Source organism: Hemiscyllium ocellatum, chromosome 30 (genome assembly GCF_020745735.1).
Source record: "Hemiscyllium ocellatum isolate sHemOce1 chromosome 30, sHemOce1.pat.X.cur, whole genome shotgun sequence".
Lineage (NCBI taxonomy): Eukaryota > Metazoa > Chordata > Chondrichthyes > Orectolobiformes > Hemiscylliidae > Hemiscyllium > Hemiscyllium ocellatum.
Window position 1 is genome coordinate 10850942 of NC_083430.1, and position 19245 is coordinate 10870186.

Sequence of the window (19245 nt, forward strand, 5' to 3'; positions counted from 1 at the left end):
TTCGTCACTATCCACAACTCCACCGACCTTAGTGTCATCTGCAAATTTACTAACCCACCCTTCTACACCCTCATCCAGGTCTTTTATGAAAATGACGAACAGCAGTGGACCCAACACCGAACCTTGCGGTACATTACTGGTAACTGGACTCCAGGATGAACATTTCCCATCAACCACCACCCTCTGTCTTCTTTTAGCAAGCCAATTACTGATCGAAACTGCTATATCTCCAACAATCCCATTCCTCCATATTTTGTACAATAGCCTACTGTGGGGAACCTTATTGAACGCTTTGCTGAAATCCATATACACCACATCAACCGGTTTAGTCTCATTTACCTGTTTCGTCACCTTCTCAAAGAACTCAATGAGGTTTGTGAGACACGACTTACCCTTCTCAAAACCGTGCTGACTATCCCTAATCAAATTATTCTTTTCAAGATGATTATAAATTCTATGTCTTATAACCTTTTCCAACACTCTACCAACAACTGAAGTAAGGCTCACTGGTCTATAATTACCAGGATTGCCTCTACTCCCCTTCTTGAACAAGGGAACCACATTTGCTATCCTCCAGTCTTCTGGCACTATTCCTGTAGACAGTGACGATTTAAAGATCAATGCCAAAGGTTCGCAATCTCCTCCCTGGCTTCCCAGAGGATTCTAGGATAAATCCCATCTGGCCGGGGGACTTATCTATTTTCACACTCTGCAGGATTTCTAATACTTCTTCTTTGTGAACCTCAATCACACCTAGTCTAGTAGCCTGTATCTCAGTATTCTCCTTGACAACATTGTCATTTTCTAGAGTGAATACTGTCAAAAAATATTCATTTAGTGCTTCCCCTATCTCCTCTGACTCCACAAACAACTTCCTACTACTTTCCTTGATTGGCCCTTATCTTACTCTTGTCTTCTTTTATTCCTTAAATACCTATAGAAAGCCTTAGGGTTTACCCTGATCCTATCTGCCAACAACTTCGCATGTCTCCTCCTGGCTCTTCTGAGCTCTCTTTTTGGGTATTTCCTGGCTACCTTGTAACCCTCAAGTGCCCTAACATTTGTTTTCACTAAAGTTGAAGATGTTGCCAATGTCACAGTTAAAGGAAGAGAAAGGCAGATTGTGTTTTGCTTTTAATTCACTTTTGGAATATGGACATTATTGGCTGGCCAGCAATTTATTGCCCTTCAGAAGGTGGTGACGAGCTGCCTTCTCTAACCGCTGCAGGTTGACCAATTAGCCATAAGGGAGGGAATTCCAGGATTTTGACCCAGTGACAATGAAGGAACGGTGATATATCCCTAAGTCAGGACAGTGTGTGGCTTGGAGGGGAACTTGCAGATGGTGATGATCGATTAACTTGATGTTAATGAAGGTTATGCAGTAGTGTTGTGCAGATGGACATTTGACAAAATACCATACATTAGTCTTATTAAGTCCAATAGCAGCAGCCTGAATTCAAAACTGACTGAGATAAAGATAAAAAAAAACTGCAGATGCTGGAATCCAAAATAGACAGGCAGTAGGCCGGAAGATTACAGCAAGCTAGGAAGCAAAGGGAGGTGGAGAAGTCAACATTTTGGGTGTAACCCTTCTTCAGGACAAAGATAAGGCAGAGAATAATGGTGAACAAAAATAAAAGAAAATCCTGGAAATACAAAGCAAGGCTGGCAGCATCTGCAGAGAAAGAAAGATCTGATATTTCAAACTGTGATGCTTCTACATCATTGACTTCTGCTGAAGTGCCATCAACACATGTGAAGTTATTATTTGACAAAGGGCGGCACGGTGGCACAGTGGTTAGCACTGCTGCCTCACAGTGCCTGAGACCTGAGTTCAATTCTCACCTCAGGCGACTGACTGTGTGGAGTTTGCACGTTCTCCCCGTGTCTGCGTGGGTTTCCTCCCACAGTCCAAAGATGTGCGTGTCAGGTGAATTGGCCGTGCTAAATTGCCCATAGTGTTAGGTAAGGGGTAAATGTAGGGGTATGGGTGGATTGCGGGTCGGTGTGGACTTGTTGGGCCGAAGGGCCTGTTTCCACACTGTAAGTAATCTAAAAAAAAGGTGCTAATTGACCTGCTTACTATTTCCAGTGCGTTATATTTTGCTTTCAGATTCCCAGAGTTTTGATTTAGCAGGAATGGTTGTTTATTCAGGTTGCAGAGACAATGCAGAACCACAATGCCCTTTTGGAGTTTCCAGTTCAATGCTCACACTCCATCCCTGCCAGAAGGAGGCGAGAGATGCATTCTGGGGGATGTAGTCCTCCTGCGTGCAGCAAGACTACATTTCCCAGCATGTGCCGCGGCCGCGCACGCGCAGTGAGCGGCGGCACGGTGAGCAGTCGGAGTGAGGCGGACACGCGGAGTGGGCCGGACAGAGCCTCCCAGTGACCGAGCGACGAACCGACCAGAGACGGGCGGTAGGTGTGAGCCGGGAGACAGACTGCGCGGCAGGTTCCGGCCCGAGACGCCCGCCGATGCCGCACGGAGTGGGCGCTGGGGCCTAGCGAGTGCCGTTGCCTGAGTGCGGAGCTGAAGAAGCGGCTTCCTCCTCGGGCCTGGGGCAGAGGGGCCTGTGCTCCGGCTGACAGCCTCGATCTCCCCTGGGTGTGCCGGAGTGAGTGAGTGAGTGAGGAGGCTTCTGCTGAAACCCGGCCCCCGGGGCCGGAGCCGGATCTGGATCCGGATCCCAGCGGCTGAAACGCGCACAAAGCCCCCCGCGGGGTGGGGGAGAATGGGGGGTGGCTGGACTCTGCCCCCCACTCCCCCCCCCACACTCTTCCCCCCCCACACTCTTCCCCCCCCACACTCCCACATCCCCCCCACCCCCACACTCTTCCCCCCCCACACTCTTCCCCCCCACACTCTTCCCCCCCCACACTCTTTCCCCCCCCACACTCTTCCCCCCCCACACTCTTTCCCCCCACACTCTTCCCCCCCCACACTCTTCCCCCCCCACACTCTTCCCCCCCCACACTCTTCCCCCCCACACTCTTCCCCCCCCACACTCTTCCCCCCCCACACTCTTCCCCCCCCCACACTCTCCCCCCCCACACTCTCCCCCCCCCACACTCTTTCCCCCCCCACACTCTTTCCCCCCCCACACTCTTCCCCCCCCCCACACTCTTCCCCCCCACACTCTTCCCCCCCCACACTTCCCCCCCCCCACACTCTTCCCCCCCCACACTCTTTCCCCCCCCACACTCTTTCCCCCCCCACACTCTTTCCCCCCCCACACTCTTTCCCCCCCCACACTCTTTCCCCCCCCACACTCTTTCCCCCCCCACACTCTTTCCCCCCCCACACTCTTTCCCCCCCCACACTCTTTCCCCCCCCACACTCTTTCCCCCCCCACACTCTTTCCCCCCCCACACTCTTTCCCCCCCCACACTCTTTCCCCCCCCACACTCTTTCCCCCCCCACACTCTTTCCCCCCCCACACTCTTTCCCCCCCCCACACACTTTCCCCCCCCCCCCCACACTCTTCCCCCCCCCCACTCCTCTCACCCGCCCCCCCCCCCGGTGCCTTCCTCACCAACTTACCCACTTCCCGCTCGTTTTCTCCCCCCCCCCCACCCGCAAATCCACCCCAACGCAGCAACCCCCCCCCCCCATTACTAAGCCTTCTCCCCCGCCGGATCCTTTTCCCCAACCCTGCTGAGTCTTCTCTTCCCCCCCCACCAGCAAACCCATTCCTAGCAACAGGAACCCCCCCCCCCCCCCCCCCCCCCCTCCTCCAAGTAGCCAACCCACACCCTGGTAACCCCTGACGCTGCTAACTCTTCACCCCCACCTGCAAACCTCAAACCCCTATGCAGCAACACCCCCCCCACCCTGACCCCAACCTCCACCCCAGTAAATGCCACCACCCTGTTAACCCCCCTGCCACCCTCCCACCCTGCTAACTCCCCATCCCCACCTAATACCCCCACCCCGCAACTGCTTAAACTCCTCCACCTTGTCTCACACCCACTTCCCCCCCCCCAGCCCTTCTCTTCCCCTGCCCAGCACCTTCAGTTCCACCAACCTGGATCTCTCTGCTGCCCCATGTCCAAGTACACCCCCCCCCCCCAAAAGAACAGCTCGTTTGCTCACCCCTCAAAAACGCAGACACCTCACGCCACCCCTGATCGCCAGCTTCACCCGCTACCGAGTATTTCCCTTCTCCCCCATTAAGCTGTACCTTTCCCAAGCTGAGAGCTGTCATTTTCCCCTTGCTGCAGTTCATGGTGAGCTGCATGTATTTAATAATTAACTAACTGCAAGTTGCTTGACTGGGTTATTTTTCTCAGTCTTGTCTTTTCACAACACCTTGCTGTCAGACCCCTTTGGCATTCTTGTGTTCCCAAATCTGTTAAATTTATACAGGCTAGATTTTGCCCACTTTGCACCTAGTGCGGGCTTTGTTAGCTTTGTGAATTTAGATTGCTGCTGCGAAGAAGTTCTGTACACCTACATCATTTTCTGACAATAGAGTTCTGTACTTTAGTTGCCCTGCCCTTTTGATGTTTGTAGTGATAGGACCTTGGCCGCTGCTTCAATGTGTGGTGCTTAGAATTGCACAGAATAACCCAGATATAGCCTAATTCATGCTTTACAAAATGCTTCACAAAAATGGAATAAAGCAAATATTGACACAACCAAAGAGGGAGGCTACGTGACCAAAAGATTGGTCAAAGAGATACTTTCTGAGGAAAAAGTGATAGAAAGGTTGAGAGAGAAAAATCTAGAACTTGGGGTTTAAATTGTTGAGGTGGTGGCTGCCAGTGAGTGGTGAAAGATGAGGTACTTCACAAAACACATAAATCATGGAGGAACCCTTTCAGGAATTTGGTTTGTTTATCAACTTGTTTGCTGTCCTGCAGCTGTCAAAAGCTTTGCATTTGTGTGTAAGATAATCCTAAGTCTTTGTTTCTGCACCACATTTTAAATTGTGCCATTTAATTTCAAATGTCTCTGTCTAATTGTCTATTAAAAACATCTAGTTGATTGGTGCCTTATACTGATCTCAGTAGTTAACTTTGCTGTCTTCATTGTGCTGTGATCTGATATAGGGCTGAGAACCATGATTTCTGCTTCAGTTATCTTTGAAGTGAGCCCTGTTGCAAGTGTGTGAAGGCCGCAGTTGGGGATAGGATTTGAGCATTTTGGTGTCACTGCCCTAGTAGTCGTACATCCTGCCAGTAAGCAAACACCTTTGACTGGTGTGAGCAGCGGTCAATTGGATAAGGTAGGAAAGGTTGTCCTATTGGCGAGGTGAGGGAAATAATCAAATTGGACTGTGCCCAGCCTGCAGTTGGCATGTGATATTCTCTTCTGTCATTTGTTGTAATCATCTCCTGTTTTTCTACGGGGATGAAGGGACTTTCACTGCCTGTTAAAACAAAAGACGGATTCTGAAAACAAAATGGTGTTGTTTGGTGACACTGCTGTGTACACCATTTCAAATGGTTTCCAATGTGTGAAAGGAAAGCAAAACAGTAACAGTTAAAGTTATTGCTGTAAATTTGCTTTTCAGTTTTCCTCAAACATGATTTTTGGGATCAGTAAAACAACCTCTATCTCCTGCCTAAACATTAACTCCTTTTGCTATGTATTCACTTCTTAGGACTTCAGGGTCAGAGATAGAAATCACGCAACAAGTGATTTATGTGTTACTTTTCTAGTGTCCTGTATTACTGCATAATTTGTGGTTTTGCTGTGCCTTTTATTCCACAAAGCCTTTATATCCCAACTAGACTGACTGCACCTCTTGCGCTGTGAATTCCAGGGTACTGAGACACCGGAAGTGATCCAGCACGTGCAGTTGTTGGACCTGTTGTTTTCAGTCTATAGACCATATCTAATACCAAGCACCAATGAGCTCGAGGCCTAGAGTTTGGCTACTGCCAGCAGACAAGGCTCCTGCGCCTGACTTCAACTCATAGCGTAGTTCCCTGTACTGCATTACCTTCCATGGATCAGTAACTGAATAGGTCTGAGGGAGGTCAGAGAATTCGCTTAATGCCTCAACCAGGATCAACCTGATCCTAAATATTCTTGCAATTTGTGACTGGTTTGTTGAGTTAGAAATATGATTAGCTTTTGAAATGTTGACGGCATAGCTTTTTAATAGATTTACAGCTCTTGTCGTTTTGAGATTGGGCTGTTTGCTGGGTTTTTGGTTTGAACCGAGTTGCTGGTATTTGCCTGCCTTCTCTTGAATTATGCTGTTGTAAGATAATTTATTTCATCAGTGAGTAAGGGTCCCCTGATGTTTCTTTGGGCATACAGGGAGGTTCACTTGGTTTATTCACTGCTGTTTGCAGATCTGAACACAGATCATGGGTCATGGACAGATATTAAAAGGCACCATTCACAAAGGAGCAGGGTATTTTCGCAGTGATCAAGGGCATTAACCCACACTGTAGCAGCTATGCTGAAAATAATTATCAGGTCATTCATCTCAATGCTATGAGATGTTGGTGTGTACAAAATGGCTGCTGCATTTTTTTGCTTCAATTCAAAGTGAATCACTTTTCATGGATCAATTAAAAGGACCCCTGAGAAATTTGGAAAGATGATGAATGACTGCAAGATTCCTCTTTCTCCTGTCTCTCCATTGTGCTGTTTTGAGAAGAGGATTCTCCTTGAGAGCATAGAAGGAAAATATTACAAATGTGAATTTAAGTAAGTTTAAGACTATTTGTTGGCAGACAGTGGATTCTGAATCTGAAATAGTTTTCAAGCTAGTGAGACAGGTGAGAAAGTTCTCAACACTGATAAAGCCTTTCTTTCATTGTCTTTAAGATGCTTTTCTGGAAGAAGGAGTTATTATGAGAAGGTTTCCTCCAACTAAAAGATGTTGGGCACAGACATTTGTTTGCATTGCAAAGGATTTCTTGCAGAGTTTCTCAAACCTTTTGCTTCTGAGGCTTTGCATCTTATAAGCATTCCAGGACTGTTTGTTTTTAATGTATAATAGAACATCTGTATTTAGTCTTACTAAATGTGACTTTTTGATAACCAGTGCAGTATTGAGGTGCAGTGAGTGGAGCTGGAAACTTGAAGTAAGAATGAATGACGCATTTTTGTGTCATGCCAAATAGGTCTTTAAAGCCTACACCATAGAGCGGCGCAATGTTCTGCTTTGCCGGTGCTCATTATTTGTTGTTGTGAACTGAAGATGGCAGACAATTGGAAACTTTTTTAAAATAACGCATGTTGGGGTTTATATTTTTGAATAATGTCATTAGGTATATCTATTGCGTGAGTGAGTTTAAAAAACTATTATGTATTGGAAATTAGGTGCAATTTCGCTTTTCCCCTGCTGTTGAATTGGAGAAAAACATGAGCCAGGCCCTTAACCAGCATCCACCGGAATAAATGAGTGAAAGAGAAAGCATGTGGTTTGGTGACACTGCTCCTCACTGAATGAGTTTAAGAAATTCATTTTTTGATTTTGATAACTTCGTTGTTGGCACAGTTATGATATCTGCTTTTCTGCACTCAATCCCTACATTTTAAGCTTAATGTTGTTCTCCAACCCAACCCTATCCCATCTCTAGTTGCTGTGTTTGTAAAGTGCCCAATAAACTGAACAACCAGATTGACCACGAGTCGAGAGTGGGGTGCTGGAAAAGCACAGCAGAACAGGCAGCATCCGAGGAACATGAGAATCAACGTTTCGGGCAAGAGCCCTTCATCAGGAATGAGACTTGTGAGCTGAGGGGGTGAAGAGATAAATGAGAGGGGGGTGAAGCTGGGGGGAAGGTAGTTGAGAGTGCAATAGATTGACCACATGTGAGTTATACATTGCCTGTTGGTTAGGTAGGCTGCAGATTGAAACTGGATAAAATCTGTTTCGCTTGGTTGTGTAGGCAGATCTTTTGTAACCTTTCCCTTTTCCACCTGTTGAATAACCTGCTGAAAGCAGGCCCTTCAGCCCATCTTGTCATTGCTGTGTTTGTGCTGTACTTAAGCCTCCATACACTCTTTCCAGTGCCTTGTGTATGTTCTTAATTGGTTGAGTTGCTGTCAAATTTGTCATTCAATAACAATTCGATCAGCTGTGGTCCTTATTTCTTTGTGGTGCAGATGTGGTGGCACATTTGAGTGTTATCTTATTGTAACTACAGGGCGACCCTTGTATCCGCAGAATCATTTTCCGCGGTTTCAGTTACCTGTGGTTTACCACAGCCAGAACATACTATAGGGAACATTCCGGAACCAGGGACCAGGAGGCTGCCGGCAACATACATTTCCCATTGAAATGAATGGGTTCACTCCTATCCACGGTTTCAGGCTCTGCGGTAGGTCCTGGAGCATACCTCCCATGGGTATGGGAAAGGGGGAGGTGCACTGTATCCAAGTTATGAACACTGGATTTTGGAAATCGTGTTTGTTGCATGTTTTTATTCTGATAGTAAATGCATGTTTGCCATAACATTACAAAGGGCAACAGAAACATCATTTACTGTGTGCAGTTTTCTGATCTGAAGCCATCGTTTAATGGCCTTTGATTGGAGTGATTTCATGCTGAGCTTTGAGAGAGCTGAAAGCATCCTAAGCCCACATTATAGACTGAGCAAATTCAGTGGTTGTAATTTGAGGTAAGTATTAAACTGCTGTAGAGCTTGGTGATAGCTGATAATATAACCTGGTTCCTCTGATATTGACAGATGTGCAGAACTTGGTAATAGCACAGGTCTCGCCTTATTCTTCTGATGCAGAATACCTAGTATAGGTGCAACTATTGTTGTTTCCTGCCATTTCCATTTTGGAGATGCGTTTCCCCCTGCTGAAACCCCAACAACAACTGCTGAAAGCTAAACTAAAAATCCTGGATCTGAGGGCTTGATCACACTTAATCAGACGACTTCTATTGTTCCAACTTTAAAAAAAAAATCTGAGGCCTCTCAAATTGTTTAACTTCTCCTAGACTGCCCATAACGGCTGAGGATCCTGGGATTGTATTCATTGGAGTTTAGAAGATTAAGGGGAGATTTAATAGAAATGTACAAGATAATACATGGCTTGGAAAGGGTGGGCGCTAGGAAATTGTTTCTGTTCGGCGAGGAGACTAGGACCCGTGGACACAGCCTTAGAATTAGAGGGGGTCAATTCAGAACAGAAATGCAGAGACATTTCTTCAGCCAGAGAATGGTGGGCCTGTGGAATTCATTGCCGCAGAGTGCAGTGGAGGCCGGGATGCTAAATGTCTTCAAGGTAGAGATTGATAAATTCTTGATGTCACAAGGAATTAAGGGCTATGGGGAGAATGCGGGTAAGTGGCATTAAAATGCCCATCAGCCATGATTGAATGGCGGAGTGGACTCGATGGGCCGAATGGCCTTCCTTCCACTCCTGTGTCTTATGGTCTAACATGCCCCCCAATATTTCTCGAAAAGAGTCGAGGACAAAACACACCCCTTAAAGCTACAATATCATGACAACTCGATTTATTTTCTGTTCATACTCTATAGAGTACAACCTTGACTATCTGAACATCAATCATCTGAATTTCAGGTTATCCAAACAAAATCCCAAGGTCCCGTAAAAATGCTGTCCATTATCCGAACAATCCGTTATCTGAACTCTGTTATCTGAACAAAATACTCTCTGCCGGTCTCATTTGAATAATCGAGGTTGTTCTGTACTTAACCAAGCCAATAAACCAGGGAGGTGCTGGCTAAGCTACATCTTTCATGAGCCAGCATCTTCAGGCGGGGTTTATCTGTGGAGGCAAAGTAGAAATATCTAATTTCTGTACATTCTCTGAATTTGCACTGGAGAATAAGGAAAGTTTGAATAATATCTATACTTCAAAGTTGGGTTGGTTAGCAGATTAGCGAGATTAGCAGCCTCTAACTAAGGTTGAATGGGGAGAGAATGTGAACAATTTCTCACCCAGTGTTTGAACATCTCTACCTCCTGGGATTTCAATGAAATATAAGGATTTCAATGAAATATAAGAAGTGCATGAGATTGCAGCATCCTGATTTGAAATGTGAAACATCCAGCAGGTTGATGATAGACTATGTTTAGAAAAATCTATCTCTGGATGAACCTTTTATGAGCTCTGTTACATGTTTAAATCCTGGAGGAATTGGTCCATCATTGTGTGTTGACAGCAAGTTGCGTGTTGAATGAATTGAATATTATGCACTTGTGATGGTAATATGCAACTCAACTTAAAAATTTCATCCAAATAATGAGATGCATGTCTAAGGATAGTGTTGAATATTATGGATCCGTTCTACTTCTCTGAAGACCATCTCATCTGTTTATAATTTGGGTGATTGGCTGAATGAGTAAGGAAGTACTTGAATAATGTGGCTCCTTTCGTACCGAGTTCCAAAGTGAATTACAAGCAAAATTTTGTTGTCACGGTTCTTATTCAGGTAGATGCTGTGGCCAGTTCTCCACACAGCTAAATCTCTCAAAGTTAAGTGACTGACCTTATCTGTATCTTTCACATCCATTTCTCTGGATTGATCACTATATCCTCATTTAACACCTATCAGTATTCACCAACTATAACCCATCTAGGTTTGACATTTGCCTCAACTATTCAAGGAGAAAGGTAAAAACAATGACTGCAGATGCTGGAAACCAGATTCTGGAGTAGAGTGGTGCTGGAAAAGCACAGCAGTTCAGGCAGCATCCGAGGAGCAGTAAAATCGACGTTTTGGGCAAAAGCCCTGAATTCCTGATGAAGGGCTTTTGCCCGAAACGTCGATTTTACTGCTCGGATGCTGCCTGAACTGTGCTTTTCCAGCACCACACAACGCCAGAACCGTATTCAAGGAGAAAGAACTGTCTTATAGTAGTATTTTTTTATGACTTTGAAGCATCTAAAATGCTTAAAAGATAATATACTTCATGTAGTCACCATGAAAGGTTTGTGATTTATTTGTTAACATCATTTATTTTTGAGTTTGAATGTTTCAGTTTGAATTGTGGATTTTGTGTCGATGTTAGAGTTTAATGATTAACTTGCAAGTATTTCTGTAGACGTAGTGATTTTATTTATGTGGTGGGAGAGAGGAACTTTTGAGAGAGAATGGTTTTGTTTACATTGGAAGAGGTTTAGGAGTGAACAAAGTAAACAGTTGTGCATTAGGCTCCAGAATGAGAATCAGGAATTGGTCTTTTTCTTTTGATTAGGGAAATACCTGGATTTTTGTTTTAGTTTTAGTTTGGGCAGTTTGACAGAGTACTTGGCTAAAGGTGGCTGTGTTAAGTAATTGCTCCTGAGAAAGAAAGTGTAGTCAGAATTATTAAGAAATGGATCATCTCAGTGTAAGCCATTTAGGAAAAGCTCCAGAACAAAAGTGTTTGGTTAAAATGTTGAAGGTGTTGGTTGAAGCTGACTAAGTTTAAGCTCAGTCCCGAAGGCTCCAGGAACAGGCTGTCTGAGTCTCAAGACTAGGAGTTGAAGTCACAGTTAATTTAAGCCACATAGAAGTTTTAGAGAAGAGAATCTCTTTAGTGTGAATACTGTAAAGAGGTGCTTTTTGGATTAGTGGGATTAGACTTTTTATCATATATTTCAAAATCTTTGTGCATGTTATATACACCTAGTTGGTTTTGTTCTGTTTTGTTATTGAGCCCATATCTGGACCTTCACCTGCTTTTGTCTTAGTGAGAGTCCAACTCATTAAAACAGGACCAAAAACAAAATATGATCTATTCAGCCTGATTTCAGTCTGGGATCTGACTCATCCAGTAATGACATTAACTGGGATCATAACCAATATAACAAGTGCAGCAGGCAGTTAGCACACAGGCGTTTCATTATGAGCATTTGTACAATGATTTTTAAAAATCCATTAGTTCAGAGATGGATATTGTTCAGGACTCTTTGAACTTTTATATAGACTGGGACATGGAGATTGGGCCTTCGTTTTCCATCCTGTATTAACGACAATGCTTTCAGCAATGCAATACCTCTTTAATAATACACTGTAGTACAGGTTTTGATGTCGTTTATAGCCCATGATGTGACTGACAGTACCAAATAGGCCAAGCTAATACAATTCAATGGAACTGTCCCTCTTCCTCCCCTTCACTGCAGTGTCTGTGTTTTTAATTTGCATGATATGTTGCTACTATTGCACTAACCATGAGTTTATGTTCTTTGGCAGGTTGCTGTGGCATCCTGAGATTGAGCCCTGTTAAGCGGCAGGTAAGCAGCAGCCAATCATTCATGTTAGGATTGTTGATTCATACCAGCGACTGGAGGATTTTAAATCCGAATATTGGTGACTTGTTCCACCACAAGAATCTCTGCAGGTCCCCACCAGAAACTTGTTTGGATTACCTCTGTAGTATGTTGGAATTCATTTCTGAAAGCTCTGACATTGACATTATCAACTGCATTTCTCTTCTTAGACTGTGGCCTTTTTAATGTCCCAATAATTAGAAATGTACTTTCAGGGATATTGATGCTTGCAATTGTGATTGAATCTTTTTGTGTTGCTGTTTATAGTAGACATAGAAGCGAGATGTGTTTAGCTAATTTGCACAATGTAATTTCATTGTAGACTGGGTGGTTTGATTGCTATAATTTTAGGGTCTGTTATTATTCATTTAATGGTAAAAGATTAGGCCAGGATTGTGGTTCATAAAACCTGCATGTACTTTGCTAGAGTTTGGAGTTCCAAAGTAGTTCTTGCTCATGTGTTTGTTCAGAGCGATGTGCAGTTAGCTTTAAAATAGAACAGAGCCATAAAGTTGTACAACATAGACACAGACCCTTCGGTCCAACCCGCCTGTGCTGACCAGATATCTTAAATGAATAGAGTCCTATTTGCTGGCATTTGGTCCATATCCCTCTAAACCCTGCCTATTAATACAACCATCCTTTTAAATGTTGTAATAGAACTATGGTTTTTTCCTTCCCAGGTTTGGGTGTAAAACATTGAGAGGGCAGATACAGTACAAGTTAGATCTACAACAAATGTATCTCTGCTATCAAGATATCTTTACTTTTACAACAAGTATAGCAGGCAGCAGAAGGAGGAGTAACTGGGATATTTTCAGGCTATGAGTGGGATATTGCAAGGCTCACTGATTGGATATTAGCGATTGATAATCTATACTCAGTCCTTTTTTTTAAGCTTGATAACAGTACTAAGGTAGATATAAACTGGGTTAGAATTCAATAGTAAAAAGTGAGGTCTGCAGATGCTGGAGATCAGAGCTGAAAATGTGTTGCTGGTTAAAGCGCAGCAGGTCAGGCAGCATCCAAGGAACAGGAAATTCGACGTTTCGGGCATAAGCCCTTCATCAGGAAATGTCGAAACGTCGAATTTCCTGTTCCTTGGATGCTGCCTGACCTGCTGCGCTTTAACCAGCAACACATTTTCAGCTTAGAATTCAACAGACCTATCTTTATCAGATAAGTCTGGAAGAGGTTGCGAAGAGCTGTTGACAGGTGTGTGCACAGAAAAACGTGGCACATGGAATGCATTATGAAGTGTGGAGGTATTCATTTTGATTGTCTAACTAAAGCAGTGTATCTGTTGAATGTTGACAGTTTGGGGAAGGTTTACATTCAGAAGTAGCTGAATGTTGTAACAGACAAAGGGAGATTGGGCCTAATTTTAAATTATGATTGATTTACCTCTCTTAGGTCGGAGACAGCGAAGTATTGTTTGATTTACTCCTTCCCCTTTTTATCTCCTATCAGCTACCAAGGTAAGCAAGAGTGTGTTTACCAAAACTTGGGTTTTGAATTCCAAATTTTAGACAAAAACTACCCACAACAAAATCCTTGAAGGTGAAATCAAAGATAGGGGGTTAATTTTTAAAAATGCAGAATTGGCGGAATTGCCATGCAGCTTCATTTGCACATACAAGCAGTTAGGAAATTAAGGAATGCAGAATCAAAGTTATAAGTTACAGATTTTAGTAAATGTAGAGGCATTGAAAATCAGTTCATGTGAGTTACAAATTTCCAGAGGTCAGTGCCCAGTAATGGTTTCTTCGGTGAGCTGGTCTTAGCGGTGAAGTGTAGGCTTCTTTCCAGCTAACCGTTTAGAGTTGGACATGGATGGTTTGACGTGGACAGCGAGCTCAGCCTTAAGTCCTTTTGTCCTTGGACAGATCAATAGAAATTGATTAGAATCTCAGAATTGTATATTTGTAATTGAATAAGCTCTGTTTTCACTCATGAGATTTCATGTACTGAGGGCCCATCTCGTTGTGTTAATTGAAATTGCATTAAGCTAACAGCTCCTTCAGCTTATCCATTTTGACTGAAGAAACAACTAAAATAACCCATTTTGACAGAATGAATCTTGGGGTTTTCTCTTGACTGGAACTAGCTCGAAGCAGATGGCACAACTCCAAGCACTTTGTGTTATCTATACAATGCAGGGGTTTCTGGAAATAGGATTGTGATTTGCCTTAAACTTTTTTGAGTGCAGCAAGGTTGGTCATTTTTAACAGGAAAGAATGCAGTTTTTCTGTGGCATTTCTGATCGACATTCTGACCATGACAGTTGCTTGTATATGAACCTCAGAAAGTGGATATGTATTAAATTAAGTAATGAGGAAGACAAGTGGCGTACTGCCTGTTGTTATGAATGGATTGGAATTTTTTAAGTGATTTTATACAAGGACTTTGTCACGCTTTGAGTACTGTGTGCAATACCACACACTCCTTATCTGAGGGAAGACATAGCCTGGATGTGATGTATTGATAGTTTATGGGGTTGAGTGGGATGAGGGGAGATTGAGCAGCCATGTCTGCTGTTCCTTGGAGTTTAGAAGAATGAGAATTGATTTAATTGAAACATAACATTCTTAAAGGACTTTACATTTAGAGCTAATTGAAGGAAAAAAAACAACTTTTTTCAAAAATTGTACACACCAGAAAGCAGTGGATGATTAGTGATTAGGTATAGTAAGGAAAGGTTAATAGCTTCTCAAAAACTAAGAAACGTGGTGGTATTGCTTGGAAGTGGAATTGAACAGAAAACTTGCTGAGTGGTGGAGTAGGCTAAGGGCTAAATGTCCCACTTCAGCTTGACAGCTACCCAGTACAGACTGTGGGGTTAAGTGTTGCTTGTGTTTTCTTTGGAAATGGAAGTTCACTTTGACTGGAACCACCACTGGGAAGGAAGTTTCCACTGACTGACCACCTTGTCTGCACCCTTCCCCATCCTGGGTCCAGGGTTATTGTCAGAATTGTGCTGGACTGAGAATAGTTCCACTTCCGCAGCTTTCTTTGGACATGAAAAGAATGCTATTTTATGGGAGTATTGTTCGGTAATTGTACATTTTGAAATTTGCTCGGTTTTTAAACAAATGCGCTGTGAGCATATGAGGTGGTCATTGTACTGCAGTTTCCGAGTAAATCATGATTAATGCAGACCAGTTAAAGAGCCAGTTAGCATTCTCACCACAAACCAAGAGACTATGAGGAACTAGGTACCCCAGTCCATGTGATCTATTCATTGACCAGAATGTTTTAGTAGATTAAGTGGAAACTGCCAACATTTCTAAGAAGAACTTTTCTCATAAATGTAAAACTAAAATTTTGACAAAGCATTTTCACATCAGCGTCTATTGTATTGGCAGTCAACATACCCTCCTAATCTTTTCAGTCACTGGAGAGCTGAAGTACCTGACCCCTTTTTTTTGTGTAGTTGTCCACAATCCTGAACTTGAACTTGCCTGCAACAAATTCTGTGGTTGAATCTGGATCCCAGTCCAAAGCAAGCCAGATTCTTTAGTTCTTTAAGCTCAGAATTCAAGTCTGAAACATGTTAGCAAGTGTTCTGTTTTTAAGAATTTTTTTCTACCTTTCCTCTCTTTCAGACCTTCAATCTTGCTGAAGTGTAATTGCACTGCCAGCAACAATACTTCAGTGACCAGACTAGAGATATTTTCAAATCAATCTGTTTGGACGTTATTACACACCCTTGGTCATACTGGAAGCTGAGTCCAACCTATGAGTAATGACAGGCCAGATGTATTATCAAAAACATTGTATTTGAGTAATTTCCTGTCTTCTGAACAGACCCGAGCATTGGGGCCATTTGGAGAGCTCAATCAGCAGAAACTCTTTAGAGCAATCTGTCTCAGGTCAGGACTTGAACTCAGTCTTCTGTTCTGTGTGACCCTGTCTCACATACAAACAGTCTCTTCCAACTCTACCCCAGATTCTTAGCCACCTGGACCAAGCTTTTGCCTAGTTAAATTTATTCACTTTGAAACCATTGGGAGTATCTGTCAAAATTGCCAGACCCTCAGCATTTGAGTTGGGACAAGAGTAGTCTGTTGATGGGGTTGCTGGGCAGTGTGTTACATCTGCTATCTCCTTAAGCAAAATACGAATCGAAAGTTTAACTTCAAAATGGAAGATCATTGTTTTCTGAATTGAATGATAAATATTCAGAATTTCTTGGGCTGTTACTTGATATCCCACTTTACTCGAGTAGCTGTGAGGGAGTCCTGACTGTAGGGTTTGTTGGATTATTTGTTTATTTTGATGTAATAATTTCCTTTCTCTTTCTCTGCAATGGGAGTAGAAGCACTTTTCCAAATGTTAATGAGTTGGTTTACTCACTTGCTGTTGTAGGTCTGGGGGAATTCCTACACCCTCCCTACCCGATCTTTGGAATCTCCCAACTTTCTACCCAGTTCTCCCGAGTCATAAAATCAGTGGCAGCTATGCTGATGCCCACTCCAGGGTTCTATCCAAGCTAATCCCAATCATTTTCCATTTCACTTCATTTTAAAGGGAGGAGTATCCAGATAAGGTAACATATATATTGATTGCATGACCATTACAATCAGCGAGCATCAACAGTGAAGATTAAGCTATCTGCTGTTCTTAACCTTGTAAATGGGCTTCTCATAACGAATACTTTTCACCTTGTTAAACTGACCTTACATATTGAATGCTTCTAATTTTGTTAAATGGCTCTTCATAATGACTGCTTTTCCACCTTGTTAACCCATTACTCTTGCCTCCAGCACCTCATTGTTAACTGTAAGTTCTTATCTGATCTGCATCATGCTCAGCTGAACCTTGTTTCACAAAACTCAGAACTTAACACTTTCCCTACCTGCTTATACCCTATACATATTCTCATTCCCTCCTTTATCATCTCATACTGACAGCCAGTAATTAAGCAAGTTATTAAAACACAACATACACTGATTATGGCAAAACTTACTAGTCCATTACAGTGAATATAGTTTGCAAAATCTGCTCATGGAAAAACATTCACCAGTAAAGTTCTTAAATCCACAGTCCTTAGTGACCACTGCAAGCCCTTCTGCTCCTGCTCTGCTGTTAAATGTAACAAAGCCAATTGGCTGTTGTGATGTTCAGTTGATCAGTGAACCTTCATATCCCCATAATGATCAAAAGACAAGATAAAGCTCATGGTTTAATGTCCATAGAAAGACCACCTACAAAAAGCATACCAATCTCCTCTTCACGGTTGTTAGCTTATTCACTCTTCATGCTCATGACTGGGGAGCTGATTGGATCCGTTAGATCAGGTTGTGGAGGGCAGTGGTCCGAAGGCGTGCTTACCTGTGAATGGAGAAACTCTAGAGAAGATATTCGCTACTGAATGTATCTCTGCATTTCCCCTCTCATTCCTTCCTTACCAAGGTATATATCAGTATGAAGGCAGTTACACATTTAACTACACTAAATTGTCTCCCTGTTTCAACATTCTTAGTTGTCTTGAAGTCTGTTATTCTGTTTACTATTTATGACGTCATCAAATTGTTTTACAATCCATAAACTTCTAAATTGCACTGTCAAAGCAATTCAGTCAATTATAAACAACAATCAATAGTCCTAAAATCAAACCCTCAGGAGACCCCTTTCAGGTTATTCAGAAATAATTTTCCTTTAACAAATTGATACTTGGCCAGTGTGAAAGCTGTCAGGAAAAGTATTTCCAAAATTTGGAACAGCAAACAAACAACAAAATGTTTCCTGTGCTTTAGCAATTGAAGAGGCAGTTTCAGTTCAGATTTAAGTCTCAAATAATTGTGGAAAACAAATGCTGAATATTTTAAACCATGTTCCCCAAATGAAACTTTCCAAATAAAACAGTCAAAATTACAGTGGCAACTTTGGTCAAGATCAACATTCTTTGAATTTGCAATATGAAGGGGGCCAATGAAATCTTAACAATAATTAACAGAACTGAAACAGCTCAGCCTCAAGTTCTAATATTCTTGAAAATCTTAACAAAACATCAAACTCAAAATGTACTCTTCTTTTTGTGAACACTGCATTAAAAACACAGCAACAGCAAAGATATTTTAATACAGTACCCTCCTCTGGCTAAAGCATGACCACTGACTTTTTTAAAACAGGCATTGTAGAATTTGAAGCAAATCAGGGGCTCAAGGTACTCAATCAATTTGTTTCAAGGTTGCAAGTTTGATACTTTTAAAAAGGACATAATATGGTACAGTTTCATTGTAAAAACAAAATCTGCCCCATTACATAGCCCACAAAACACACGAAATTGAGATCCTGATTCAAACAAGGCAAAACAGTTACTTAAAAGGATTTTCCAAACCACTATTTTAACAAACCAAAATTTTTACACAGCATGGCACAATTTAGATTGAAACTTTCCCTTTTCATCCCAAGTATTAATACAACCGTAATTTCAGCGTTGCTCATTTTTAATTTTGTGGGGTTTTTTTGCATCCTCTCACTGAAATTTCTCTTAGAGAAGCCCTTGCAGCAGACCACATGGCTCTGCAATCCAAGCCACGCTCTTCTCCCAGAACAAAAACTCGTAGAGCCTCAAATTTCTCACTTTATTCCTCACAAGGGGCTCGAGCCGCAGTTAAACACAGGGGGGCTTGAGTCTTAAATTAATCCACCCAGAGAACTCAACTCAAATTAACCCACCCAGGGGACCCGAACCCTAGTACTGTGCAGAAGACTCGAATCTCTGCCTGCCAGTGTGCTTGCAATACTGTGTCTCTCGACTGAACTAATTACCGTTCAAGGAATCTGTAGAATAGAGAGTGATTTGAGTGAAGGGACCAGTCTGGCACACAGGAATATTGAGAGGGACAAAGGTTTAAAATTTTACCTTGTGGGCCCATCTGTCTCGAGATACCGATGTTCCGGGTAGCCGCTAACACCGTCCGATTGTAACCAGTCGTTTGGATCCTGCTGACTATGCCAGTATTGTCATCTTGTTTCCCCCCTCAGTCGAAGCAAAACGCTCAGCGACACAGTATAGTTCTATCTCCTT

General features: G+C 42.8%; 1 protein-coding gene across 6 annotated transcripts in view; it reads left to right on the plus strand.

Annotated features, from left to right (window-relative positions):
• Positions 1–2317: 2317 nt before the first annotated feature.
• LOC132830115 (thyroid hormone receptor-associated protein 3-like) overlaps positions 2318–19245 on the plus strand; it is a 108983-nt gene continuing 92055 nt past the window's right edge. For 4 of the 6 annotated variants that reach the window (XM_060847602.1, XM_060847608.1, XM_060847605.1 and 1 more), the window contains exons 1-2: positions 2318–2424; positions 12133–12173. The gene's annotated coding sequence lies outside the window, so the exon portion shown is untranslated. Of the gene's footprint in view, positions 2425–12132; positions 12174–13668; positions 13688–19245 lie in introns of those variants that run through there. The other 2 variants (XM_060847603.1, XM_060847604.1) reach the window with 2 other exon arrangements.